Here is a 27,461-nt window from a genome sequence, read left to right as displayed (position 1 = left end):
CAAATGTATATAGCCTCGCTACTTTTATAGCTTCTCTACTGTATATAGCCTCTCTACTGTATATAGCCTCGCTACTTTTATAGCCTCGCTACTTTTATAGCCTCTCTACTGTATATAGCCTCGCTACTTTTATAGCCTCGCTACTTTTATAGCCTCTCTACTGTATATAGCCTCGCTACTTTTATAGCCTCTCTACTGTATATAGCCTCGCTACTTTTATAGCCTCGCTACTTTTATAGCCTCTCTACTGTATATAGCCTCGCTACTGTTATAGCCTCGCTACTTTTATAGCCTCGCTACTGTATATAGCCTCGCTACTTTTAAAGCCTCGCTACTGTATATAGCCTCGCTACTGTATATAGCCTCTCTACTTTTATAGCCTCGCTACTTTTATAGCCTCTCTACTTTTATAGCCTCTCTACTGTATATAGCCTCGCTACTTTTATAGCCTCTCTACTGTATATAGCCTCGCTACTTTTATAGCCTCTCTACTTTTATAGCCTCTCTACTGTATATAGCCTCGCTACTTTTATAGCCTCTCTACTGTATATAGCCTCGCTACTTTTATAGCCTCGCTACTTTATAGCCTCTCTACTGTATATAGCCTCGCTACTTTTATAGTCTCACTACTGTATATAGCCTCGCTACTTTTATAGCCTCGCTACTTTTATAGCCTCGCTACTTTTATAGCCTCTCTACTGTATATAGCCTCGCTACTTTTATAGCCTCGCTACTTTTATAGCCTCGCTACTTTTATAGCCTCTCTACTGTATATAGCCTCGCTACTTTTATAGCCTCGCTACTTTTATAGCCTCTCTACTGTATATAGCCTCGCTACTTTTATAGCCTCTCTACTTTTATAGCCTCTCTACTGTATATAGCCTCACTACTTTTATAGCCCCTCTACTGTATATAGCCTCGCTACTTTTATAGCCTCGCTACTTTTATAGCCTCTCTACTGTATATAGCCTTGCTACTTTTATAGCCTCGCTACTGTATGTAGCCTCGCTACTTTTATAGCCTCTCTACTTTTATAGCCTCTACTGTATATAGCCTCGCTACTTTTATAGCCTCGCTAATTTTATAGCCTCTCTACTGTATATAGCCTCGCTACTTTTATAGCCTTGCTACTGTATGTAGCCTCACTACTTTTATAGCCTCTCTACTTTTATAGCCTCCACTGTATATAGCCTCGCTACTTTTATAGCCTCGCTAATTTTATAGCCTCTCTACTGTATGTAGCCTCGCTACTTTTATAGCCTCTACTGTATATAGCCTCGCTACTTTTATAGCCTCGCTACTTTTATAGCCTCTACTGTATATAGCCTCTCTACTGTATATAGCCTCGCTACTTTTATAGCCTCTCTACTGTATATAGCCTCGCTACTTTATAGCCTCTCTACTGTATATAGCCTCGCTACTTATATAGCCTCTTTACTGTATGTAGCCTCGCTACTTTTATAGCCTCTCTACTGTATATAGCCTTGCTACTTTTATAGCCTCTCTACTGTATATAGCCTCGCTACTTTTTTAGCTTCTCTACTGTATATAGCCTCTCTACTGTATATAGCCTCGCTACTTTTATAGACTCGCTACTTTTATAGCCTCGCTACTTTTATAGCCTCTCTACTGTATATAGCCTCGCTACTTTTATAGCCTCGCTACTTTTATAGCCTCTCTACTGTATATAGCCTCGCTACTTTTATAGCCTCGCTACTGTATATAGCCTCGCTGCTGTATATAGCCTCGCTACTGTATATAGCCTCGTTACTTTTATAGCCTCGCTACTGTATGTAGCCTCGCTACTTTTATAGCCTCTCTACTGTATATAGCCTCGCTACTTTTATAGCCTCTCTACTGTATATAGCCTCGCTACTTTTATAGCCTCGCTACTTTTATAGCCTCTCTACTGTATATAGCCTCGTTACTTTTATAGCCTCGCTACTTTTATAGCCTCGCTACTGTATATAGCCTCGCTACTTTTATAGCCTCGCTACTGTATATAACCTCGCTACTGTATATAGCCTCGCTACTTTTATAGACTCGCTACTTTTATAGCCTCTCTACTTTTATAGCCTCTCTACTGTATATAGCCTCGCTACTTTTATAGCCTCTCTACTGTATATAGCCTCGCTACTTTTATAGCCTCTCTACTTTTATAGCCTCTCTACTGTATATAGCCTCGCTACTTTTATAGCCTCTCTACTGTATATAGCCTCGCTACTTTTATAGCCTCGCTACTTTTATAGCCTCTCTACTGTATATAGCCTCGCTACTTTTATAGCCTCGCTACTTTTATAGCCTCGCTAATTTTATAGCCTCTCTACTGTATGTAGCCTCGCTACTTTTATAGCCTCTACTGTATATAGCCTCGCTACTTTTATAGCCTCGCTAATTTTATAGCCTCGCTACTGTATGTAGCCCTCGCTACTTTTATAGCCTCTCTACTTTTATAGCCTCTACTGTATATAGCCTCGCTACTTTTATAGCCTCGCTACTTTTATAGCCTCTCTACTGTATATATCTTCGCTACTTTTATAGCCTCGCTAATTTTATAGCCTCTCTACTGTATATAGCCTCTTACTGTATATAGCCTCGCTACTTTTATAGCCTCTCTACTTTTATTAGCCTCTCTACTGTATATAGCCTCTCTAATGTATATAGCCTCTACTGTATATAGCCTCTCTACTGTATATAGCCTCTCTACTGTATATAGCCTCTCTACTGTATATAGCCTCGCTACTTTTATAGCCTCTCTACTGTATATAGCCTCTCTACTGTATATAGCCTCTCTACTGTATGTAGCCTCTCTACTGTATATAGCCTCTCTACTGTATGTAGCCTCTCTACTGTATATAGCCTCTCTACTGGGATATAAGCCTCTCTACTGTATGTAGCCTCTCTACTGTTATGTAGCCTCTCTACTGTATATATAGGCCTCTCTACTGTATATAGCCTCTCTACGGTATGTGGCCTCTCTACTGTATATAGCCTCTCTACTGTATATAGCCTCTCTACTGTATATAGCCTCTCTACTGTATTAGCCTCTCTACTGTATTAGCCTCTCTACTGTATGTACCTCTCTACTGTATGTAGCCTCTCTACTGTATATAGCCTCTCTACTGTATATAGCCTCTCTACTGTATATAGCCTCTCTACTGTATGTAGCCTCTCTACTGTATGTAGCCTCTCTACTATATGTAGCCTCTCTACTGTATATAGCCTCTCTACTGTATATAGCCTCTCTACTGTATGTAGCCTCTCTACTGTATATAGCCTCTCTACTGTATGTAGCCTCTCTACTGTATATAGCCTCTCTACTGTATATAGCCTCTCTACTGTATGTAGCCTCTCTACTGTATGTAGCCTCTCTACTGTATATAGCCTCTCTACTGTATATAGCCTCTCTACTGTATGTAGCCTCTCTACTGTATATAGCCTCTCTACTGTATGTAGCCTCTCTACTGTATATAGCCTCTCTACTGTATATAGCCTCTCTACTGTATGTAGCCTCTCTACTGTATGTAGCCTCTCTACTGTATGTAGCCTCTCTACTGTATATAGCCTCTCTACTGTATAATCCTCTCTACTGTATGTAGCCTCTCTACTGTATGTAGCCTCTCTACTGTATGTAGCCTCTCTACTGTATATAGCCTCGCTACTTTATAGCCTCTCTACTTTTATAGCCTCTCTACTGTATATAGCCTCTCTAATGTATATAGCCTCTACTGTATATAGCCTCTCTACTGTATATAGCCTCTCTACTGTATATAGCCTCTCTACTGTATATAGCCTCGCTACTTTTATAGCCTCTCTACTGTATATAGCCTCTCTACTGTATATAGCCTCTCTACTGTATGTAGCCTCTCTACTGTATATAGCCTCTCTACTGTATGTAGCCTCTCTACTGTATATAGCCCTCTCTACTGTATATAGCCTCTCTACTGTATGTAGCCTCTCTACTGTATGTAGCCTCTCTACTGTATATAGCCTCTCTACTGTATATAGCCTCTCTACTGTATGTAGCCTCTCTACTGTATATAGCCTCTCTACTGTATGTAGCCTCTCTACTGTATATAGCCTCTCTACTGTATATAGCCTCTCTACTGTATATAGCCTCTCTACTGTATGTAGCCTCTCTACTGTATGTAGCCTCTCTACTGTATGTAGCCTCTCTACTGTATATAGCCTCTCTACTGTATATAGCCTCTCTACTGTATATAGCCTCTCTACTGTATGTAGCCTCTCTACTGTATGTAGCCTCTCTACTATATGTAGCCTCTCTACTGTATATAGCCTCTCTACTGTATATAGCCTCTCTACTGTATGTAGCCTCTCTACTGTATATAGCCTCTCTACTGTATGTAGCCTCTCTACTGTATATAGCCTCTCTACTGTATATAGCCTCTCTACTGTATGTAGCCTCTCTACTGTATATAGCCTCTCTACTGTATATAGCCTCTCTACTGTATGTAGCCTCTCTACTGTATATAGCCTCTCTACTGTATGTAGCCTCTCTACTGTATATAGCCTCTCTACTGTATATAGCCTCTCTACTGTATGTAGCCTCTACTGTATGTAGCCTCTCTACTGTATGTAGCCTCTCTACTGTATGTAGCCTCTCTACTGTATATAGCCTCTCTACTGTATATAGCCTCTCTACTGTATGTAGCCTCTCTACTGTATGTAGCCTCTCTACTGTATGTAGCCTCTCTACTGTATTAGCCTCTCTACTGTATATAGCCTCTCTACTGTATGTAGCCTCTCTACTGTATGTAGCCTCTCTACTGTATATAGCCTCTCTACTGTATGTAGCCTCTCTACTGTAATAGCCTCTCTACTGTATGTAGCCTCTCTACTGTAGGCCTCTCTACTGTATATAGCCTCTCTACTGTATGTAGCCTCTCTACTGTATGTAGCCTCTCTACTGTATATAGCCTCTCTACTGTATGTAGCCTCTACTATATAGCCTCTACTGTATATAGCCTCTCTACTGTATGTAGCCCTCTCTACTGTATATAGCCTCTCTACTGTATATAGCCTCTCTACTGTATATAGCCTCTCTACTGTATGTAGCCTCTCTACTGTATTAGCCTCTCTACTATATGTAAGCCTCTCTACTGTATATAGCCCTCTACTGTATAGTAGCCTCTCTACTGTATGTAGCCTCTCTACTGTATATAGACTCTCTACTGTATGTAGCCTCTCTAACTGTATATAGCCTCTCTACTGTATTAGCCTCTCTACTGTATGTAGCCTCTCTACTGTATGTAGCTCTCTCTACTGTATATAGCCTCTCTACTGTATATTAGCCGCTCTACTGTATGTAGCCTCCTCTACGTGTATGTAGCCTCTCTACTTGTATGTAGGCCTCTCTACTGTATATAGCCTCTCTACTGTATATAGCCTCTCTTACGTGTATATAGCCTCTCTACTGTATATAGCCTCTCTACTGTAGTAGCCTCTCTACTGTATTAGCCTCTCTACTGTATGTAGCCTCTCTACTGTATGTAGCCTCTCTACTGTATATAGCCTCTCTACTGTATATAGCCTCTCTACTGTATGTAGCCTCTCTACTGTATATAGCCTCTCTACTGTATGTAGCCTCTCTACTGTATGTAGCCTCTCTACTGTATATAGCCTCTCTACTGTATGTAGCCTCTCTACTGTATATAGCCTCTCTACTGTATGTAGCCTCTCTACTGTATGTAGCCTCTCTACTGTATATAGCCTCTCTACTGTATGTAGCCTCTCTACTGTATATAGCCTCTCTACTGTATGTAGCCTCTCTACTGTATATAGCCTCTCTACTGTATATAGCCTCTCTACTGTATATAGCCTCTCTACTGTATATAGCCTCTCTACTGTATGTAGCCTCTCTACTGTATATAGCCTCTCTACTGTATGTAGCCTCTCTACTGTATATAGCCTCTCTACTGTATGTAGCCTCTCTACTGTATATAGCCTCTCTACTGTATATAGCCTCTCTACTGTATGTAGCCTCTCTACTGTATATAGCCTCTCTACTGTATGTAGCCTCTCTACTGTATATAGCCTCTCTACTGTATATAGCCTCTCTACTGTATATAGCCTCTCTACTGTATGTAGCCTCTCTACTGTATGTAGCCTCTCTACTGTATGTAGCCTCTCTACTGTATATAGCCTCTCTACTGTATATAGCCTCTCTACTGTATATAGCCTCTCTACTGTATGTAGCCTCTCTACTGTATGTAGCCTCTCTACTGTATGTAGCCTCTCTACTGTATATAGCCTCTCTACTGTATATAGCCTCTCTACTGTATGTAGCCTCTCTACTGTATATAGCCTCTCTACTGTATGTAGCCTCTCTACTGTATGTAGCCTCTCTACTGTATATAGCCTCTACTGTATGTAGCCTCTCTACTGTATATAGCCTCTCTACTGTATATAGCCTCTCTACTGTATGTAGCCTCTCTACTGTATGTAGCCTCTCTACTGTATGTAGCCTCTCTACTGTATATAGCCTCTCTACTGTATGTAGCCTCTCTACTGTATATAGCCTCTCTACTGTATATAGCCTCTCTACTGTATATAGCCTCTCTACTGTATATAGCCTCTCTACTGTATGTAGCCTCTCTACTGTATGTAGCCTCTCTACTGTATATAGCCTCTCTAATGTATATAGCCTCTCTACTGTATATAGCCTCACTACTGTATATAGCCTCTCTACTGTATATAGCCTCTCTACTGTATGTAGCCTGTCTTTTTACTGTTTTATTTCTTTACTTACCTATTGTTCACCTAATACCTTTTTTGCACTATTGGTTAGAGCCTGTAAGTAAGCATTTCACTGTAAGGTCTACACCTGTTGTATTGGGCGCACATGACAAACAAACTTTGATTTGTCTTGGCACCACACGGCCAGGTCTCTGACCTCCTCCCTATATGCTGTCTCGTCGTTGTTGGTGATCAGGCCTACAGGATGGGTATCATGTTTTGGCTGATAAATGTACTAAAATGGGAATAGCATTTAAATTGCTACTTACAAATGGTATCAGAAAAATGGTTGGCTGGCCAGACATCAGAGAATGTTGACTTTAATGGTATTTTTTTATTTATTATAAAGTCAAACCTCCATAGGAAATATAGATAATAGAATAGACATGACCATTTAAGTTGACATTCCACGGTGGGTGGCCATATTTGTGGTAGTAATTAGAACATAACATTTCAATGGTGTACCTGCTAAATTACAGTGGTCTGAAGGGATAGGCCCCTTCTTATTCCTTATTTTTATATGATTAAAATGACACACACCAAGAGCATGTTGTAGTACACACAAAACACCAGTCTCAACGTCAACAGTAAAGAGGCGACTCCGGGATGCTGGCCTTCTAGGCAGAGTTCCTCTGTCCGGTGTCTGCTTTTGCTCATCTTCATCTTTTATTTTTATTGGCCAGTCTGATATGGCTTTTTCTTTGCAACTCTGCCTAGAAGGCCAGCATCCCGGAGTCGCCTCTTCACTGTTGACGTTGAGACTGGTGTTTTGCAGGTACTATTTAATAAAGCTGCCAGTTGATGACTTGTGTGGAAAGATTTGTTTAAATCAGATGGGATGCTGTCAAAAAGTATGTATTTACCCGAGGGAGACTGGAAAAATAGAGGTAGGGAATAAGGGAGAGCAGGTGGACAGATAGAAGTGTGAGGTCAGAGAGGGGGAGAGAGAGAGAGAGGGAGGGGTTTGGGTAAATTATAGTTATTTCGATGGCTCTCCAGATGTTTGAAGAGATAAAAATATGTCAACCTTTCCATCTAAAGACTACACTTTTCTCTTTCCTGACTTAAAATGGCAATCACAGTTTGTAGGATATTTTCAGACTTCAAAAGTGGTCTTAAGTCGAGTTGGAGAACAAATGCTGCTGGAGGTAATGTTGGGGGGTCTGTATGGGGGACTCTTTCCCATGGTCCAAAGAAGACACCAATGCTCCAGGGTAAGACCTTCAGATGATAACTATTCTCTCTCTCGGTCTCTCTCTCCAAGTGGATACTATAGTGACCCTGGGTGATCTGGCTGACAGGAAGGTTTGACCAGACCATGGCTTCAGTAGAGACTGTACCACACCCTCAACATGACACAACTACCTCTGGTGTTTCTACAGGGATGCAGTCTGGCCTACCTGCTATGGCCGGTAACTATACGCACACTGCAGTCTGGCCTACCTGCTATGGCCGGTAACTATACGCACACTGCAGTCTGGCCTACCTGCTATGGCCGGTAACTGTACCACACTGCAGTCTGGCCTACCTGCTATGGCCGGTAACTATACGCACACTGCAGTCTGGCCTACCTGCTATGGCCGGTAACTATACGCACACTGCAGTCTGGCCTACCTGCTATGGCCGGTAACTATACACACACACTAGTGTTTTCACGACACTAACATTTTACATACAATATCAGGCCAAGTATCACGATACCAAGTAGTATAGTGCCGTCCCCCGGGCGCTTGTTCCTGTTTTCCAAAACGTTCTCCAAAAACCTGGCACTGAAAATCACACTTCTACTCAGTACAACACATTGAATTTAACTTCACACTGTTCAGTGTTTAATAGAATACTGCATAGAATGACTGATTTGCTCACATTAGCAAATGTAACTTGGCTGAAAGAATGGATGGAAGGAATATACATGCATAATGATCTGAATGTCAATGTGTCACAGTAAGGGGAAAACACTGCATTAAACCTTGTTAACTCTTCAGTTAACAGAGACACACACTCCGTCTCCCTCACTCTCATAAACACACACCACTCTCTCTCCCACAAACACACTCCTCCCAACTTTTAAAACGTTAGGCACCAAACAGAATTTAAGACGCACCAGAAATACATAGATTTTTTTAAATGGTTCAGGCTTCTATTAGGCCTATATGAATCCTACCTATATGAATCCTACCTATACGAATCCTACCTATACGAATCCTACCTATATGAATCCTACCTATACGAATCCTACCTATACGAATCCTACCTATACGAATCCTACCTATACGAATCCTACCTATACGAATCACAACTCATGAGTAGCAGACCCTTTTCTTTCATTCCTGAGCCAATCAGATGTGCCTAAACCTACTGTCAAGTTACCAGGTTGTTTGCTAGCTAGGTAACATGACTGAACAATGTTTGTTATTGTTATCAAACCAATCATTTGCGACCCGGATTAGTTTAAAACGGACATTTGTGAAATAATATATAATGCGCGCGAGTCCCGATAGAAAGAAAAAAAGTTATCTCCGGTAATATGGGTCATATGTTTTTACCCGTTTAGAGACGAGACGTTTTCTTTGCTGTAAATCTGCAAGCATGCCTGTCGCGAAGCGGTGCTCCATTTTACCTCTGACACCCAGAAGCTGCATGACAGTGAACTTTCAAAGTCCATTCAGACTTGTCTGTGCTCTTGGTTATAACATATACATATTATATATACACACACACACACACACACACACACACACACACACACACACATACATACATACATACATACATACATACATACATACATATATACATATTATGATATGTAGGCTGTCAATATTGCTCGCTACTTCAATACTTCCTTGCAGGTAACCATGGTTGACAGAGGAAGAACAATGATTCCAAGCCCCACCCTCCTTTTGAAGCTTCCAGTCTGTTATTCGAACTCAATCAGCATGACAGAGTGATCTCCAGCCTTGTCCTCGTCAACACTCACACCTGTGTTAACGAGAGAATCACTGATATGATGTCAGCTGGTCATTTTGTGGCAGGGCTGAAATGCAGTGGAAATGTTTTTGGGGGATTCAGTTCATTTGCATGGCAAAGAGGGACTTTTCAATGAATTGCAATTCATCTGATCACTCTTCTTAACATTCTGGAGTACCGTAATTGCTGGACTATTAAGAGCACCTGAATATAAACCGCACCCACTGAATTATAAAAAATATGTATTTTGTACATAAATAAGCCGCACATGTCTATAAGCCGCAGGTGTCTACCGGTACATTGAAACAAATTAACTTGGTCACTATCTTCCTCCTCCTGTGCACTGAAACCACTGAAGTCATCTCCTTCGGTGTCGGAGTTGAATAGCCTCAGAATGGCTTCATCCGATGTTGGATCGTTTTCATTGTCGCTCTCGTCACTTTCATCCGGAGGCAAATACCCTGCTGAGCTCATGCTGCACCTTCAACATGCAGCAGTCCAGCCTTTCGAAACCCGTTGATGATAGTGGATTTTTTGACAATGCTCCACACTGTCAGGACCCACTGGCAGACTTGACCATAAGTTGCTCTTCGCATGCGGCCCGTTTTAGTGAAGGATTTATCCCCACTTGTCATCCAAGCCCCCCACTGAACAAGGAGCGCCACCTTAAATGCACGATTTACACTGTGTTCTAGTGGCTGAAAATACTTTGGGCCATCTGCTTTTCTTCCCTCTGAAAGGTTTGTTGTCTTTTTGCACTGAGTCAGTTCCTCACGCTGCTGTTTCCAAAGTCTTATAATCGACTCATTAAGGCAAAGCTCCCGTGCAGCAGCTCCATTTCCTTTTCCAACAGCCAGATCGATCGCCTTCAACTTGAAAGCTGCATCATATGCATTTCTCCGTGTCTTTGCCATGATGAGGGTGACAAAATGACTACCGTAATCAGAATGATGGGAAGTTTGAGCGGTCTCGATTTACGTCACATTATGCTCAGTTTTTTGGCGGCATGAATCTTGTGAAAGCGGGAAAAATCCATAAATTAGCCGCGTCATGGTATAAACCGCGAGGTTCAAAGCGTGGGAATAAAGTAGCGGCTTATAGTCCGGAAATTACGGTATATGCAATTTGCCATCATACAAACTGAGGCAGCAGACTTTGTGAAAATGTATATTTGTGTCATTCTCAACTTTTGGCCACGACTGTACAGTATTCTAATGTTGGTATCATAAGTATCATGACGTTTTGGTACCGTGATATTACCGTGGTACTGACATGCCATGATGCAACACACATGCACCAAGTCAAGTCTTCAAAACACTTTAGTTACACATGTTAGTGTAAGGGTCCTTGACAAGGTTGTGTTCACCTCTGTGTTAAACCCCATACGTTCAGTCTGTCAGTCAGTTCATTACATCCGTACTGCGGTGACAAACGAGCTTGATTAAGTGCGTCTGTGTTTGTGTGTGACTCATAGGAGTTAGATTAATTGGAGGTGTTGAGGTATGAAGCAGCAAATGACAAGATGTCTTTGGCATAATGACAAACAACAAAGAGTGAGGGGGGGGGGTGAAAGAGGGGGAGGGAAGAGAGGAGAGAGGGAGGGAGAGAGGGAGGGAGGGAGGGAGGGAGGGAGGGAGGGAGGGAGGGAGGGAGGGAGGGAGGGAGGGAGGGAGGGAGGGAGGGAGGGAGGGAGGGAGGGAGGGAGGGAGGGAGGGAGGGAGAAACTGGGGTATGTGGGCGGTATAATATTGCTAGAGCAAAAACATTTAATTCAGAATAACTGAGGCTCCTTGTAAACTCATTCATCTGAGAAGAGGGAGGGAGTGAAGGGATTGATTTGGAGACCAGGTAAAATAATTTTGGAGATGCAAATTAAATCACCCTCACCGCAAATTATTTACGATAATAGGTGTGTGTGTATGTGTGTCTCTCTGCGCACGTGTGTGTGTGTGCGTGTGCGTGCACGCGTGTGCTTCCAGCTGTCAGAATTAGACGCTCATCCATGTTTGTCGAACATCAATTTTCTAAATTGTTCCAAATTTCTAAGTGTTTAAGGTTCTGTTTAGGCATTAACTCCAAATGGTTAAGGTTTGGGATAGGCTTAAAACAAACATCTCAAAAACAACTTTCTATCACTAGATTCAACATGCAACCTTTGGCGTGGCTGGCGCGATGTGGCAGGGTTTCTAAAACAACCCGGGTGTAATATACGTCTGGCCACTGGTTGGTTTTGTGGCGCTCGTCTGATTTTGCATAGGGAACTGTAAACAGGAAGAGGTGCATATTTTTTCGCCCAACAGCAGTCACTGAGCTAGCAAGCTAAAGTTTTAGCTAGTGAGTCACATAAATTTACATTCAGCCTGTTAAATATTTCAGTCCGATTGGCCTTATCTTACTATATAAGCATGGTTTAACATAGTTTGATAGCTAACATGCTAGCTAGCTAATGCTAACAACACCAGCTAATCTCCTATGTGGATGTCTCCATCTTTGTAGCTAACGTTAGCTAGATAATTAAAGTAGCTGGTTAATGTGGTGCACAGCAGGCTACAATACTGTTATAGTATTACTGAATGACAACACTTGTCATTACTAGTTGGCAAGTTGGTTGATTATGTGATACAGTAGGCTACAGTACAACATTACTAAACGATAACAACATAGCCTTGTCACTAGATACTAGTTGGTTGATGTGATGGGCTACAGTAGGCTACAGTACAACATTACTAAACGATAACAACGTAGCCTTGTCACTAGATACTAGTTGGTTGATGTGATGGGGTACAGTAGGCTACAGTACAACATTACTAAACGATAACAACGTAGCCTTGTCACTAGATATTAGTTGGTTGATGTGATGGGGTACAGTAGGCTACAGTACAACATTACTAAACGATAACAACGTAGCCTTGTCACTAGATATTAGTTGGTTGATGTGATGGGGTACAGTAGGCTACAGTACAACATTACTAAATGATAACAACGTAGCCTTGTCACTAGATATTAGTTGGTTGATGTGATGGGGTACAGTAGGCTACAGTACAACATTACTAAACGATAACAACGTAGCCTTGTCACTAGATATTAGTTGGTTGATGTGATGGGGTACAGTAGGCTACAGTACAACATTACTAAACGATAACAACGTAGCCTTGTCACTAGATATTAGTTGGTTGATGTGATGGGGTACAGTAGGCTACAGTACAACATTACTAAACGATAACAACGTAGCCTTGTCACTAGATATTAGTTGGTTGATGTGATGGGGTACAGTAGGCTACAGTACATCAACAGTAGTCTTCCTACTGTTCTGTTATTCGTTTGGTCTGGAAATGGTTAAATGAGCTAATATTATAGAGATCACACATTCATGCGGCTGTGGTGTTGTCACATTGTTTTTATCCATACCATAGCTGCTGCTATGGATACGTCTTTTACTGCCCTCTTTGCCAGGTCTCCCTTGAAGAAAATAGCTTATTTTACCAGGTCAAAAATAACATAACGGCTGTGTGCTCTCTCACTAGATAGAATTCTATGGTTCAGTGGCAGATTTCGAAAAAAAGAAAATGGACATATACAGTATATCTTCAGCAATTCTCAATCAGTTGAGATAAATCGCTAACCCAAAATTGAATTTCATAAATGTGCGCACTAATAATTGTTAATTTTCCAATTCTCTAGGCCCGATCCATTCCCAAACTTGAAGCCCTCTGTCCCCAGCAGGAAAATCCCAGGAAAAAGTGTTGGCTTAAGGTACAACATCCTATTGAGGACATTTTAAGATAAATTAAGTTCGTATTTAGATGTAGAGTTAATGAATAGAAGCATATACAAGCAATCAATGAAATATATTTTATACAGTCATATGGAAACATTTGGGCACCCCTCTGAGGCTGCAAAATAATTTACTCTGTCGTCACAGAAAATGATCACAGTGGCATGCCATTCATTTTCTAATAAAAGCTGAGTACTGGGGTGTATTGTCCAGACAAAGATTTTTAGTGTAGCAATATTAAGTTGTATGAAATTAAATCAGATGTGAAAAATAGGCTCTGCAAAAATGTGGGCACCCTTGTCATTCTGCTGATTTGAATACCTGTAACTACTTAGCACTGATTCATTGGAACACACAATTGGTTTGGTGAGCTCATTAAGCCTTGAACTTCATAGACAAGTGCATCCAATCATGAGAAGAGGTATTTAAGGTGGCCAATTGCAAGTTGTTGTTCTCTTTGACTCTCCTCTGAAGAGTGGCAACATGGGGGCCTCAAAACAACTCTCAAATGACCTGAAAACAGAGATTGTTCAACATTATGGTTTAGAGGAAGGCTACAAAAAGCTATCGCAGAGATTTAAGCTGTCAGTGTCCACTGTGAGGAACATAGTGAGGAAATGGAAAACCACAGGCACAGTTCTTGTTAAGGCCAGAAGTGGCAGGCCAAGTAAAATATCGGAGAGGCAAAGGTGAAGGATGGTGAGAACGGTCAAAAACAGCCCACAGACCACCTCCAAAGACCTACAACATCATCTTGCTGAAGATGGTGTCACTGTGCATCGTTCAACACTTCAGCGCACTTTGCACAAGGAGAAGCTGTATGGGAGAGTGATGCGGAAGAAGCCTTTTCTGCACACACGACACAGAGTCGCTTGAGGTATGCAAATGCACATTTGGACAAGCCAGCTTCATTTTGGAATAAGGTGCTGTGGACTGATGAAACAAAGATAGAGTTATTTGGTCATAACAAGGGACATTATGCATGGCGGCAAAAGAACACAGCGTTCCAAGAAAAACACTTGCTACCCACAGTAAAATTTGGTGGGGGTTCCATCATGCTGTGGTGCTGTGTGGCCAGTGCCGGTACTGGGAATCTTGTTAAAGTTGAGGGTCGCATGGATTCCACTCAATATCAGCAGATTCTTGGGAATAATGTTGAAGAATGAGTCACAAAGTTGAAGATACACCGGGGCTGGATATTTCAACAAGACAACAACCCAAAACACTGCTCAAAATCTACCCGGGCATTTATGCAGATGCGGGTTCATTTGTGTAGACTAAGCCCTAGAGGTTTTGTAACGTCACATGATTTAGCGTACTTGTCAATCCAGATCTGAATATTTGATATCCTTTTTACTGTACACAGTTTTTTCCCCCCCAAAGAGAATCACTGAATGTCCTACTACGAGGATGTGGTCAGGTTGACTCGGGTCTGAGTCACAATAACACAGATCACACACACCACAGATTGTGAGGGGAAGTACAATGAGCAGTAGGGAAAATCAAGTCTGCTGCGTGGTTGCCACACACACACTTTAATTTAGGTTTGTGTATAGTCAAGGTTTTGTCATCTGCCAACCTGCTTTAAGATCTGCCAACCTGCTTTAAGATCTGCCAACCTGCTTTAAGATCTGCCAACCTGCTCGTGGGTGACAGGTAACCGTGTTTCCACCAAGCTGTTCGTGGCCTGGAGTGGCACGCTGGAACTTCCAGAGGCTTGAAGACCTGAAGCCATGTGATGTGGTCCAGGTAATTATCACACACACGTATACACACTCACTCACTCACTCACTCAGTTTTGTTGTATAATTATTTTCACTTAATTTTTTTTTACCTTTCTTTAAAAAAAATCTGACACCCCTATTAGCTCAACACCAGTCCTCACAGCTGCATTCATCAGCCCCTGCACCTGCTACACCGGCTGTGACAGGTGATTATCACATACATGTATACACACATGCACACTCTCCCTCACTTGGGGCTCTATTCAATCACATCCACTTTAGCTGACATCCACATAGCGGTTGTTTTGGTGGTGTCTGAGGTGGAACTGTGTTAGAGCTGTCATTCACAAGCTGCTACTGGCATTATACTTAAAGCGGACATTGCCATTGGCTGCACGGAGTCGCATGAACAGAAAACTCATGCAGCCCTGTTTACAAGTTTGAACACTGGAATGTGAGATGTAATCTACACCTTGAGTAGTCTGATAGAAATCCTCATTATTGAATTTAATTATTTTTTAATTTGAGCATCAATATGTCTGTATAGCCTAAACTTTCTCGTTTTGAATTTGTAACGCGAGTAGGATGGGTGCAGCTGCTCACCGATTTGACAGTTCCGAGGCAGTTACACCTCAGCTATGCGGGTGTCGGCTTTCGGCGGTTAACTCTTGATCTGATTGAATCTAGGCCTTTCTCTTTTAGATCTGCCACCCCCAGCAGTTCATCTGCAGTCACAGCAGTCCTCTGCTGTGGTATTTAATTTACCGGCTGCACCAGGTCCTACTACACTGGCCGTGAAGAGAGAAACTATTGAGGAAAACCCAGATGGATACAGGTCATTCATAATTATATTACATACGCTCACTCACTCACACCAACAGATGTGCACACAAACATGTTGTTGACCTGTATAGTTACTGTCACTTTGTGCATCTCTCTTTCAGATCGGCCATGCTCTCCACCAGTGCCCGACAGCCTCACACAGAGGTGCATATATGGGGCCTATCAAGACTGACAAAGCAGAGATGGGTGGCTGACAAGGAAACATAAAACATGCACACACACGCTCTCTCTCTGTGTCTCTGTCTCCCACACACACACACACACACACACACACACATTATCCCCAATATAAATCAATTGTAATAACTTGTTTATTTTATGAATCTTCCATTTTATTTTAGGATTGGAGATATCTACTGTATGCCTACATTTCCATTATCAATATCTACATAATTACTCTAAATATCTACCAAATCAAAGTGATATTGATAATATTGTAAAACAGTATTGCTTAATGTGTACAGTTTGAGGAAATTCTGTGTGCACATAAAACATAGCCCACTCTCACACACACACACATTAGACCCAATGTAGATACATTGTTTATTTTATTTTATGCTACATTTTATTTGAGGATTATGTGCAATAAATTACATTCACAGTTAGAGCAACTGTTTGGAATATTGGATATTTCTCAGATTTTTTAAATTAATGATCAAAAGGAAGTCAGCTGACCAGTAAACCTCTGGGAGTGTGTGCAGATTTTGTCATCTGGCGCTGAAACAGGGCCCCAACAGCCCTCACATACCGGGCCTTCAGAAATTATTCAGACCCCTTGACTTTTCCCACATTTTGTTATGTTACAGCCTTATTCTAAAAATTGATTTAAAAAAATGTCAGCAATATCGTGGAAATTTCCTGTATTACCAAATCATGAGAGATCAAGCCACACACAAGTCAGAGTCATATCATAAAGTCCATCTTTAATTATATGAGCTTCACCATAGCCCTGTGACTCTCAGATCAATTCAGTGTCCATAAATTAATTATCTGAGAGTGCTTACAAAACAGTCCTTAGTATCATTTATAGCCAAGACACACCCATCAAAACTCACATGACAAATAACAGATCTTAGGAACATTATACAAAGAACCTTTTACCAGAAAAAATAAGTATCCTATAGCCAGACAGCATGAGCAATAAATTATCCTTCAGTTTGCCCTCTTAGACAAAGTTCTTATCTCATTCTTGGTACCATTTAGGACCAAAACATTACCTCATCCAATGGCATATATCAATTGTCAATTTCTAGATACTCCCATAAAAAATACAACCCCTCCTGGACAAGCTTACAGAGAGGAGTGACTGGCACACAGGCATTGTGGCGCCAACTAACTGGTTCCTCATTAATCACACCATCCCCTCACATGGTTTAGGAATAGTTTACAGACACACTCACAGATAAGACTAACCCGACCTCTCCCCTCTCTGGGCCCAAGTAACTTTCCCCAGATAAGCATACTTATGAAAATTAATACAATCTTATTTATCAATGTTACCTAGAGGATTCTGATTATGCTACAACAGCAATCTGCACACAATACCCCATAATGACAAAGCAAATGTTTTCAGAAATTGTTGCAAATATATTATAAATAAAAAAACAAAAATACCTTATTTACAAAAGTATTCAGACCCTTTGCTATGGAATTGAAATTGAGCTCAGGTGCATCCAGTTTCCATTGATTATCCTTGATGTTTCTACAACTTGATTGGAGTCCACCTGTGGTAAATTCAATTCATTTGACATGATTCAGAAAGGCACACACATTTTATATAAGGTCCCACAGTTGAGAGTGCATGTCAGCAAAACCAAGCCATGAGTTCGAAGGAATGGTCCGTAGAGCTCCGAGACAGGATTGTGTCGAGGCACAGATCTGGGGAAGGGTACCAAAACATGTCTGCAGCATTTAAGATCCCCAAGAACACAGTGGCCTCCATCATTCTTAAATGAAAGACGTTTGTAACCACCAAGACTCTTCCTAGAGCTGGCCATCCAGCCAATCTGAGCAATCGGGGGAAAAGGGCCATGGTCACACAGCTCTAGAGTTCCTCTGTGGAGATGGGAGAACCTTCCAGAAGGGCAACCATCTCTGCAGCACTCCATCAATCAGGCCTTTATGGTAGAGTGGCCAGATGGAAGCCACTCCTCGGTAAAAGGCACGACAGCCCACTTGGAGTTTGCCAAAAGGCACCTAAAGACTCTCAGACCATGAGAAACAAGATAATCTGGTCTGATGGAACCAAGATTGAAGTCAGGATTGAGGAAAAGATTAATGGAGCAAAGCACAGAGAGATCCTTGATGAAGTCCTGAGTGCTCTGGAGCAAGTTCTCAGACTGGGGCAAAGGTTCAACTTCAAACAGGACAACGACCCTAAGGACACAGCCAAGACAACGCAGGAGAGGCTTCGGGATAGATCTCTGAATGTCCTTGAGTGGCCTAGACAGAGCCTGGAATTGAACCCGATTTAACATCTCTGGAGAGACCCTAAAATAGCTGTGCAGCGACACTCCCCATCCAACCTGACAGACCTTGAGAGGATCTGCAGGGAAGAATGGGAGAAACTCCCCAAATACAGGTGTGCCAAGCTTGTAGCGTCATACAAAAGAAGACTTGATGCTGTAATTGCTGCCAAAGGTGCTTCAACAAAGTACCGAGTAAAGGGTCTGATACTTATGTAAATGTGACATTTCATTATTTAAAAAAAAGAAATAGTAATTGTCACAATATTTTTTTAACCTGTTTTTGCTTTGTCACTATAGGGTATTGTGTGTAGATTGGGGGGGGGGGGATATTTGATCAATTTTAGAATCAGCCTGTAATGTAACAATGAGGGAAAAGTCAAAGGGTCTGAATACTTCCTGAAGGCACTGTAGGTACAGGGTTCCCAGGGGTGGCAGGCAAATATGTTTATTGTCATGCAAGAGTATTTCTTATGTACCAAAACCATTCCCTGGCTACCCATCCACACCGCTCCGGCCAAACTGAAGTTTGCTCTCCGCAATGAATGTATGTGGCGATTTAAAATTCAGGGTGAGTCATCAGGTAACCAAGGCCAATGAATGAAGAGAGAGGTGACCTGTAGGGAGTTCCAGACCTCAGCTTTTTATGAATCAGAATAGCAGGGGGGGTGGATGACAAGGGAAAAAATAAACATGCATACACATTCTCCTCTCTCTCTCACACACACACACACACACACACACACATTATCCTCTCTCTCTCACACACACACACATTCTCCTCTCTCTCTCTCTCACACACACACACATTCTCCTCTCTCTCTCACACACACACACATTCTCCTCTCTCTCTCACACACACACGCACGCACACACATTCTCCTCTCTCTCTCTCACACACACACACACACACACATTCTCCTCTCTCACACACACACACACACATTCTCCTTTCACTCTCTCTCATACACACACACACATTCTCCTCTCTCTCTCTCTCTCTCACACACACACACATTCCCCCCCTCTCTCTCTCACACACACACACACACACACATTCTCTCCTCTCTCTCTCTCTCACACACACACACATTCTCTCCTCTCTCTCTCTCACTCACACACACACATTCTCCTCTCTCTCACTCACACACACACACATTCTCCTCTCTCTCTCTCTCTCTCTCTCTCTCTCTCTCTCTCTCTCTCTCTCTCGCTCTCTCTCTCTCACTCACACACACACACACACAGAATCTGTATGTATGTAAATACATTGTAAGGTATCAAGGCCTACAACTCTAGAGTGCAGTAAAAAAATATTTTTCATTAATATTGTAATTAACTGACAATTCTATAATGTATACATATTATAACAATACATAAGTGACCAATAGTTGTGATTATTTAGTGTTTTAATTACTCAACAAGTATTGTCTCAAAGTGGGATTGAACCGTGTCTCAAAAGCAGCAGAAAAGGTCAAATAAGGTCACAATTTATGTTATGGCAGATGCTTACGCCCGTCCACAACGCCTTAGCAAAACCAAAGGCTACTTGAAGGTAACATCGCTCATTGTTGTCCCTAGTGGCAAGTTTCTGCATCATCTCGAACACTGACTTGTATCACGGGTGACCTGGCTGGGCGTATGTTCTACAAATAGAGATTTGGTTTGAAAATATATGCTTGTTTACCGATGACCTTTGAGTAGTGATGTCTTGTGTGAGGAGCGGAGGTGATTTACATGATGGAGGATTGTACTGTGGTGAACTTCAGCTTCAGAACATGGAAAGACGTGCTATTCAGACCGAAGACCGAAATACAGACAGACCCAGATTAGTTTGACATTCTATGTTTTATGGGACAATAAAATGGAATGAAGAAACCAGATACACTAGAGATGTCCTTGACATTTGAAACATTGTTCTGCTGTTCTGTAGAACATTGCCAAAAATAACTGGCATGTTTCAAGGAACGTAATCCAAATAGAGTTTTGGAAACTCCAACTTTCATCATTGGCTTTGTAAAATAAAGGCCTTTTAATTAAATCTAATTTTATTTGTCACGTGCGGCAAATACAACATTACTGTGAAATGCCCTTTCCCAACAATGCACAGTTAAAAAGTAAGAACATTTGCACTAAATAAGGAAATACTAACACAATAAAATAACAATAGCGAGGCTATATACAAGGAGCACCGGTACCTAGTCAATGTGCTGGGGGTACGAGGTAGTTAAGGTGATTGAGGTAATATATACAGTACCAGTCAGAAGTTTGGACACACCTACTCATTCAAGGGTTTTTCTTTATTGTTACGATTTTCTACATTGTAGAATAATAGTGAAGACATCAAAACAATGAAATAACACATATCGAATCATTTCATTGTATATAGACTTTTTCTATTGTATTATTGACTGTTTGTTTGTTTATTCCATGTGTAACTCTGTGTTGTTGTTTGTGTCGCAACTGCTTTGCTTTATCTTGGCCAGGTTGCAGTTCTAAATGAGAACTTGTTCTCAACTAGCCTACCTGGTTAAATAAAGGTGACATTTTTTTAAAGAATAAATAAATAAATGTCGTAAGCAAAAAAGTGTTAAACAAATCAAAGTATATTTTAGATTCTTCAAAGTAGCCACCCTTTGCCTTGCTGACAGCTTTGCACACTCTTGGCATTTTCTCAACCAGCTTCACCTGGAATGCTTTTCCAACAGTCTTGAAGGAGCACTTGTTGGCTGCTTTTCCCTCACTCTGCGGTCCCAAACCATCTCAATTGGGTTTAGGTTGGGTGATTGTGGAGGCCAGGTCATCTGATGCAGCACTCCATCACTTTCCTTCTTGGTAAAATAGCCCTTACACAGCCTGGAGGTGTGTTGGGTCATTGTCCTGTTGAAAAACAAATGATAGTCCCACTAAGGGCAAACCTGGTGGTTTCATTGCAGCAATTTGACCATGAAGGCCTGATTCACACAGTCTTCTCTGAACAGTTGATGTTGAGATGTGTCTGTTACTTGAACTCTGTGAAGCATTTATTTGAGCTGCAATTTCTGGTGCTGGTAACTCTAATGAACTTATCCTCTGCAGCAGAGGTAACTCTGGGTCTTCCTTTCCTGTGGCGGTCCTCATGAGAGCCAGTTTCATCATAGCGCTTGATGGTTTTTGTGACTGCACTTGAAGAAACTTTAAAAGTTACTGACCTTCATGTCTTAAAGTAATGATGGACTGTTTTTTCTCTTTGCTTATTTGAGCTGTTCTTGTCATAATATGGACTTGGCTCAAACGCATTGAGAAGGAAAGAAATTCCACAAATGAACTTTTAAAGAGGCAGAACTGTTAATTGAAATGCATTCCAGGTGACAACCTCATGAAGCTGGTTGAGAGAATGCCAACAGTTGCAAAACTGTCATCAAGGCAAAGGGTGGCTAAAATATATATAATATAATATAAACTTTTTTGCATAATATATGATTCCATATGTGTTATTTCACAGTTTTGATGTCTTCACTATTATTCTCAAATGTAGAAAATAGTAACAAAATATATTTTAAAATAACCTTGAATGAGTAAGTGTTTCCAAACTTTTGAATGGTACTGTACATGTAGGTTAAAAGTGACTACGCCATCAGGATGGATAATAAACAGAGTAGCAGCATCCGAATACATTTTAGTCATTTAGCAGATGCTCTTATCCAGAGTGACCTACAGTTAGTCCCTACATCTACAGATAACTAGGAGGGACAACCACATATCACAGGCATAGAAAGTACATTTTTCCTAAATAAAGTAGCTATCAGCAAAGTCATAGCTAGTAAAGGAGGAAATAATTGTGAAGTGCGATTGCTGTTTCACAAAATACTTCTTTTTTTTAGGTGTGTGTGTGTGGGGGGGGGGATTATTTAAGATACCCATTGAAGAGGTAGGGTTTCAGATGTTTTCGGAAGATGGGAAGGGACTCTGCTTTCCTAGCTTCAGGGGCAAAGCAGCTTTGTCTGGTTAGACGAGGTGCGTAGGTGTGTGTCTATTTGTCAAAAACAGCTGGTGCGCGATGTCTAATATTGAAGAAGTCTCAGGGTATTGCTCGTCTGAGGTAGAGTATCTCAAGATAAGCTATAGACCACACTATATGAGTTCTCATAAAAATGATTCGTAGCCATCTGTTTACCACCACAAACCGTTGCTGGCACTAAGACCACACTCAACGAGCTGTTAAGGCCATAAGCAAATAAAAAAATGCTCATCCAGAAGTGGCACAAACTTAAATCTGTTTTTTACCTCATTTCTACCAGCATGTGCAACCAGAGGGAAAAAAACTCTAGACCACCTTTACTCCACACACAGAGACACATACAAAGCTCTCCCTCGCCCTCCATTTGGCAAGTCTGACCATAAATCTATCATCCTGATTCCTGGTTACGAGCAAAAACTAAAATAGGAAAGTAGGAAGGACCAGTGACTCGCTCAATAAGGAAATGGTCAGATGACGCGGATGCTACGCTACAGGACTGTTTTGCTAGCACAGACTGGTGTTATGTGTGTTATGTGTTCTGGGATTCATCCAATGGCAACCACTCCACAAATTCTCGTTAACAAACTGTAGTTTTGGAAGGTAAGTTAGGACATCTACTTTGTGCATGACACAAGTCATCTTTCCAACAATTGTTTACAGACAGATTATTTCACCTGTAATTCACTGTATCACAATTCCAGTGGGTCAGAAGTTTACATACACTAAGTTGACTGTGCCTTTAAACAGCTTGGAGAATTCCAGAAAATGATGTCATGGCTTTACAAGCTTTAGACCTCCACAAGTCTGGTTCATCCTTGGGAGCAATTTCCAAACACCTGAAGGTACCACGTTCATCTGTACAAACAATAGTATGCAGGTATAAACACCATGGGACCACGCAGCCGTCATACCGCTCAGGAAGGAGACACGTTCTGTCTCCTAGAGATGAACGTACTTTGGTGCAAAAAGTGCAAATCAGTCCCAGAACAACAGCAAAGGACCTTGTGAAGATGCTGGAGGAAACAGGTACAAAAGTATCTACTGTACATACATATACAGTGCCTTGCAAAAGTATTCATCCCCCTTGGTGTTTTTCTTATTTTGTTGCATTACAACCTGTAATTGACATGGATTTTTCTTTGGATTTCATGTAATGGACATACACAAAATAGTCTAAATTAGTGAAGTGAAATGAAAACAATAACTTGTTTTAAAAAAAATTAAAAACTGAAAAGTGGTGCGTGCATATGTATTCACCCCCTTTGCCGTGAAGCCCCTAAATAAGATCTGGTGCAACCAATTACCTTCAGGAGTCACGTAATTAGTTAAATAAAGTCCACCTGTGTGCAATCTAAGTGTCACATGATCTGTCACATGATCTCAGTATATATACACCTGTTCTGAAATGCCCCAGAGTCTGCAGCACCACACAGCAACCGGCACCATGAAGACCAAGGAGCTCTCCAAACAGGTCAGGGACAAAGTTGTGGAGAAGTACAGATCAGGGTTGGGTTATGGAAAAATATCAGAAACTTTGAACATCCCACGGAGCACCACTAAATCCATTATTAAAAAATTGAAAGAATATGGCACCACAACAAACCTGTCAAGAGAGGCCAGCCCACCAAAACTCACGGACCAGACAAGGAGGGCATTAATCAAACAAGGAACTAAGAGACCAAAGATAATCCTGAAGGAGCTGCAAAGCTCCACAGTGGAGATTTGAGTATCTGTCCATAGGAACACTTTAAACCGTACACTCCACAGAAAAAAAGCCATTGCTTAATATGGAAGACGGTACTCTGGTCAGGTGAGATTCAAATGTAGCTTTTTGGCAATCAAGGAAAACAGTGGCGTAAACACAACACCTCTCATCATCCCGAGAACACAATCCCCATGTTTTTCATTGGCAGGAACTGGGAAACTGGTCAGAATTGAAGGAATGATGGATGGCTCTAAATACAGACAAATCCTTGAGGGAAACCTGTTTCAGTCTTCCAGAGATTTGAGACAGGGATGGAGGTTCACCTTCCAGCAGGACAATGATCCTAAGCATACAGCTAAAGCAACACTCGAGTGGTTTAAGGGGAAACATTTAAATGTCTTGGAAAAACCTAGTCAAAGCCCAGATCTCAATCCAATTGAGAATCTGTGGTATGACTAAAAGATGTCTGTACACCAGAGGAACCCATCTAACTTGAAGGAGCTGGAGCAGTTTTGCCTTGAAGAATGGCAAAAAAAATCCCAGTGGCTAGATGTGCCAAGCTTAGAGACATACCCCAAGAGACTTGCAGCTGTAATTGCTGCAGAAGGTGGCTCTACAAAGTATTGACTTTGGGGGGGTGAATAGTTATGCACACTCAAGTTTTCAGTATTTTATTCTTATTTGTGTATTTCACAATAAAAACATATTTTGTATCTTCAAAGTGGCATTTCTGTAAATTAAATGATACAAACACCCCAAAAATCTATTTTAATTCCAGGTTGAAAGGAAACAAAACAGGAAAAATGCCAAGGGGGGTGAAAAGTTTTGCAAGCCTCTGTGTGTATATATATATACACACCTCAAATTTCACGGGAATATAGAAGATTTGATTTCTTTTCATAGTGTTATCATGTAAGCAAGCTCCGTCAATCACTCCTGAGTTCCATCAATCGCACCTGGGCTGCAGTCGCCTATCCGGACCCGTTTTGCTGCCTTCGCGGAGCCCCACCGGGCCTTCACAACTGGACTGCCGACGTTATCTACCCGAAGGAGTTATTCGGCTGGCTCCTCCGTCGCGACGTTACCTGAACGCCCATCTGCGGCCTGCTAACCGTTAGCTGTCTTACCGGCTGCTATCTGAATAGACAATCGGACATTTTTTTAAAATTTTTTAAAATTATTATTATTATGTTTTCTTCTTGGGCCTCTATAACTATATCTATTGTTTTTATTTTTGTTGTTGTTGTGTGATTTGGATTGATCCCCTCTACCACACGGAACCCCACTAATCTACTGACGGAGCGCAGGAGGTGGCTAACAACAGACCTCCATCCTATGCTAGCTTGCTACCGATGCCCTGGCTAGCTGTCTAAATCACCAACCAACCTCTCCACTCACCGGACCCTTTTGATCACTCGACTAAGCATGCCTCTCCTTAATGTCAATATGTCTTGTCCATTTCTGTTCTGGTTAGTGTTTATTGGCTTATTTCACTGTAGAGCCTCTAGTCCTGCTCACTATACCTTATCCAACCTATTAGTTCCACCACCCACACATGCAATGACATCTCCTGGTTTCAACGATGTTTCTAGAGACAATATCTCTCTCTTCATCACTCAATACCTAGGTTTACCTCCACTGTATTCACATCCTACCATACATTTGTCTGTACATTATACCTTGATGCTATTTTATCGCCCCCAGAAACCTCCTTTTACTCTATGTTCCAGACGTTCTAGACGACCAATTCTCATAGCTTTTAGCCGTACCCTTATTCTACTCCTCCTATGTTCCTCTGGCGATGTAGAGGTGAATCCAGGCCCTGCAGTGCCTAGCTCCACTCCTATTCCCCAGGCGCTCTCTTTTGACGACTTCTGTAACCGTAATAGCCTTGGTTTCATGCATGTTAACATTAGAAGCCTCCTCCCTAAGTTTGTTCTATTCACTGCTTTAGCACACTCTGCCAACCCGGATGTTCTAGCTGTGTCTGAATCCTGGCTTAGGAAGACCACCAAAAACTCAGACATTTTCATTCCAAACTACAACATTTTCAGACAAGATAGAACTGCCAAAGGGGGCGGTGTTGCAATCTACTGCAAAGATAGCCTGCAGAGTTCTGTCCTACTATCCAGGTCTGTACCCAAACAATTTGAACTTCTACTTTTAAAAATCCACCTCTCTAAAAACAAGTCTCTCACCGTTGCCGCCTGCTATAGACCACCCTCTGCCCCCAGCTGTGCTCTGGACACCATATGTGAACTGATTGCCCCCCATCTATCTTCAGAGTTCGTGCTGCTAGGCGACCTAAACTGGAACATGCTTAACACCCCAGCCATCCTACAATCTAAACTTGATGCCCTCAATCTCACACAAATAATCAATGAACCTACCAGGTACCTCCCCAAAACCTTAAACACGGGCACCCTCATAGATATCATCCTAACCAACTTCCCCTCTAAATACACCTCTGCTGTCTTCAACCAAGATCTCAGCGATCACTGCCTCATTGCCTGCATCCGTAATGGGTCAGCGGTCAAACGACTTCCACTCATCACTGTAAAACGCTCCCTGAAACACTTCTGCGAGCAGGCCTTTCTAATCGACCTGGCCGGGGTATCCTGGAAGGATATTGATCTCATCCCGTCAGTAGAGGATGCCTGGATATTTTTTTTAAATGCCTTCCTAACCATCTTAAATAAACATGCCCCATTTAAGAAATTTAGAACCAGGAACAGATATAGCCCTTGGTTCTCCCCAGACCTGACTGCCCTTAACCAACACAAAAACATCCTATGGCGTTCTGCATTAGCATCGAACAGCCCCCGTGATATGCAGCTGTTCAGGGAAGCTAGAAATCATTATACACAGGCAGTTAGAAAAGCCAAGGCTAACTTTTTCAAGCAGAAATTTGCTTCCTGCAACACTAACTCAAAAAAGTTCTGGGACACTGTAAAGTCCATGGAGAATAAGAACACCTCCTCCCAGCTGCCCACTGCACTGAAGATAGGAAACACTGTCACCACTGATAAATCCACCATAATTGAGAATTTCAATAAGCATTTTTCTACGGCTGGCCATGCTTTCCACCTGGCTACTCCTACCCCGGACAACAGCACTGCACCCCCAACAGCAACTCGCCCAAGCCTTCCCCATTTCTCCTTCTCCCAAATCCATTCAGCTGATGTTCTGAAAGAGCTGCAAAATCTGGACCCCTACAAATCAG

At 41.7% G+C, this 27,461-nt stretch overlaps 1 protein-coding gene across 8 annotated transcripts in view; it reads left to right on the top strand.

Annotated features, from left to right (window-relative positions):
* Positions 1 to 27,461, top strand: part of LOC109898987 (thiamin pyrophosphokinase 1-like) — a 156,222-nt gene that overhangs the window by 115,166 nt on the left and 13,595 nt on the right. For 2 of the 8 annotated variants that reach the window (XR_004211764.1, XR_004211761.1), the window contains 6 exons: positions 8,021 to 8,168; positions 13,408 to 13,479; positions 15,158 to 15,250; positions 15,369 to 15,431; positions 15,928 to 16,060; positions 16,170 to 16,673. The exons of 1 other annotated variant lie outside the window; for it this stretch is intronic. The gene's annotated coding sequence lies outside the window, so the exon portion shown is untranslated. Of the gene's footprint in view, positions 1 to 8,020; positions 8,169 to 11,539; positions 12,061 to 13,407; positions 13,480 to 15,157; positions 15,251 to 15,368; positions 15,432 to 15,912; positions 16,061 to 16,169; positions 16,674 to 27,461 lie in introns of those variants that run through there. 5 more of the 8 variants (XR_004211763.1, XR_004211762.1, XR_004211766.1 and 2 more) reach the window with 4 other exon arrangements.

This window comes from Oncorhynchus kisutch, linkage group LG11 (assembly GCF_002021735.2).
Source record: "Oncorhynchus kisutch isolate 150728-3 linkage group LG11, Okis_V2, whole genome shotgun sequence".
In the NCBI taxonomy this organism is placed as follows: Eukaryota; Metazoa; Chordata; class Actinopteri; order Salmoniformes; family Salmonidae; genus Oncorhynchus; species Oncorhynchus kisutch.
Note: the sequence above shows the minus strand (reverse complement) of the source record. Positions and strands in the feature narration are given on the sequence as shown.